We start from the raw sequence: 2416 nt of genomic DNA on the forward strand, positions 1-2416 counted from the left end.
GAGGAAATGGAAAAGAAAAAAAAAGATTTAAAAAAAGGGGGGCTGCCAGACAGTTTCAAATTTACATAAATAGACTTACAGAGAAAAGAGCAACAGTGGACCCGAGACAGTGCCTCCTCCCAAAGCTCTGCCGATATTTCAGAGTTCAAGTCTTTGGCTCAAGCTTCCCTAATAAAATCAGAGGAAACTGAATTGGTAAAAGAACCCACAAATTTTGATATTAACTGTCTGGAGTCTGAAGGGAGCAGGAGGGTCTCAAGGAAACGATGGGTAGTGGAGGCAGAATCGAAATGTGGCCAATTCTCCTTGACATAGTGTCTGACTTGGAGGTAACGAAAAGTGAGAATTTGGAAGATTAAATTTATTACTGAGCTGAGCAAAAGATGCTAATTGGCCGTTAATGTACAGATTTAAAAATGTTCTAATACCCCTCTCTCTCCAGACCGCAAACACCCCGTCCAACCAGGCAGGCAAAATTTGAATGATTTTGACATATGGGCGCATGCATGGAGACACTGGGAACCCGGCAAGCCACTTTTATCTGATTTAGGATTCGCAAGGAGTTCTTCACGGTGAAGTTTTGCTGTAGGTAAGAGCCCTGGAGTTGGCTGCCCAATAGTAGTGTTTAAAAACAGGCAGTCCCAGACCACCCTGTTTGGAAGGTTTTTGAAGGTGAGCCTTGGATTTCCTGTGTGATTTGTAAACCCACACAAAGGGCAGTATGATAGTCAAGCTTCTTAAAAAAAGATGCATTTAAGTATATGGGCAAGTTCCGGAAAAGGTATAGAAACCTGGGTAGGCTCACCATTTTGATTGCATTGACCCGACCGATCATAGATAGGGGCAGTATTCTCCAAGACTCAATACTTGTTTAGTTTTTCTATAGATTCTGTAAAGTTAAATTTGAAGAGATACCTAGGGCTTTTCATCAGTTTAAGCCCTAAATAGGTGAAGTACTCCTTCATCACTATAAAAGGCAATTTTGTCAGGAAGTCCTCAGTGACTTGGTCTGATAAGGGCATGAACTCACTCTTTCTCCAGTTTGTGGCGGAGGAGGTCGTCCGCATACAGAGTCACACGGGTCTCTGTGCTGCCTGACCTAATACCTTTAATGTATGGATGTTCTCTAATACCAATAGCCAGGGGCTCCAGTGCCATATTGAACAGCAGGGGGGACAATGGATCCCCCTGGCGAACGCCGCGCTGCAGAGTGAACGGACCAGATCTGTCCCCGTTTGTTTTTGTTTTAGATTTTGGGTTGCTGTATAATATTTTGACCCACTCTATGAAAGTGTCACCGAATCCAAATTTCTTAAGTGTCGCAAATAGATAAGGCCACTCTATCATATCAAACGCCTTATGAGCGTCTAAGGACAATATAGCCACTCTCTCTCATCTGTGTTATAGTCTGCACACATGATATTGAGGATTTTGCAGACATTACAGAAGGAGTACCTGCCCGGAATAAATCCTGTTTGGTCCGGGTGAATGATACTTACTACATTTTTACCGAGCTGGTTTGCTAGAACTTTTGTAATTATTTTCAGATCGTAATTTAGTAGGGCAATAGGCCTGTAGCTACCCTGGTCTGTTTCATCCTTGTCCTTTTTTAATAAAACACAAATATTTGCTTCACTGAGAGAGGATGGAAGCAAACAAAACAGAGCTGGTGCAAGGACCCCTTGAAAGGCTTCGTAAAACTCTGGCCCAAACCCATCCGCACGTTTTGCTTGTTCTCCTTTAAACTGCCTTGTCAGTAACTTCTGTGGCTTGTCACCAAGCTCAAAGTGCCTCCGTTTAAACTTCAGTAGTAAGTTGCCTATTTGTTCTCCCAGAAGGGCATTATACTTGTACTTTAATTTAAGAATTGTGTTGTAATCTGATTGGATTAATGAAAATGAAATTTCGGTAGATCTATTCAGCAGTTTGTAGCTCTTTTTCAATCTCTTCCAATCTGCCTTGCTTAGTCCTTTTCAGTGTTGCTTCATAAGAAATGATTTGCCCTCTAATATACACTTTGAGTGTTTCCCACAGTATTGTGTCATTCACCTCCCCATTGTCGTTGGTCTCAAGGAACCGTGATATGTGCGTAGTGATGTGTGTTTTAAAAGCCTGATCCTCAAGGAGATAGGGATTAAAACACCAACTATAGGCATGTCTAGGGGAGCACAATTTAAGAATAAGATTAACGGGACTGTGGTCAGATATTATTATGTTGTCATATTTTTGTTGTGGTTTATGTTAGAAATTAATCTGGAATCGACCAGAAAATAATCGATCTATGTGTATGATCTGTGCACATGCGAATAACAAGAGTAATCCCGATCAGATGGGTGCTGCAGTCTCCAAATGTCCAGCACCTTCTTTGTCTTCAGTAGATTGTTAATGGTTTGTACAACAAGAATATTAGGTGGGG

This window comes from Morone saxatilis, unplaced genomic scaffold (assembly GCF_004916995.1).
Source record: "Morone saxatilis isolate NCDOM2014 unplaced genomic scaffold, NCSU_SB_2.0 Contig5, whole genome shotgun sequence".
Lineage (NCBI taxonomy): Eukaryota > Metazoa > Chordata > Actinopteri > Moronidae > Morone > Morone saxatilis.